Below are 613 nucleotides of genomic sequence, written 5' to 3' on the forward strand. Positions count from 1 at the left end.
AGAGAGAGAGAGAGAGAGAGAGAGAGAGGGAGAGAGAGAGAGAAATGGACAATGGCTGGGATTTGGCTGGTGTGAACAGCTGTTGTGCTTGCTCTAGGAATGGTAAAACATTGGTCTGATCTCATACAGAAGGCCTGGGAAGGAATATAACTTCTGGCAGTTAATGATGGCCTTCTTCAAAAGCAAGAACAGATATGGAATTTCCCAGAAGCACCCCAAAAGCCTCTAGCAATACATGAGGCAAGTATGAGGCACATTCCTTCTCTGTGGAAAGTGGACTTCGTGATAGCAAAGCTTGAAGGAGATATTTCACAAAAAATATCATTGGATATCAGGTGTCTTAGTGGTGGAATGTTTTAGACAGAGAGAGAAAAAGTATCTCCTTTCAGGCTGAAGTATCTCCTTTCAGGCTGTGTGTGTTTGGGGAGCAACCAGTGGATAAAATAATGGGATAGACCAAGATTAAGAAAGCACATCTGCAGTTAGATAGACTATAAACAAAGATGCTTTTCTCAGCATGGTGTGGAGGCTGAGGGCAACAGAGGTCTGTCTTTGAGGCTAAGATATCACCTTTGGGAACAGAGACGTGCTTTGAACAAAGCAGTCACTGAAT

Source organism: Acanthisitta chloris, unplaced genomic scaffold (genome assembly GCF_000695815.1).
Source record: "Acanthisitta chloris isolate BGI_N310 unplaced genomic scaffold, ASM69581v1 scaffold10980, whole genome shotgun sequence".
Classification (NCBI taxonomy): domain Eukaryota; kingdom Metazoa; phylum Chordata; class Aves; order Passeriformes; family Acanthisittidae; genus Acanthisitta; species Acanthisitta chloris.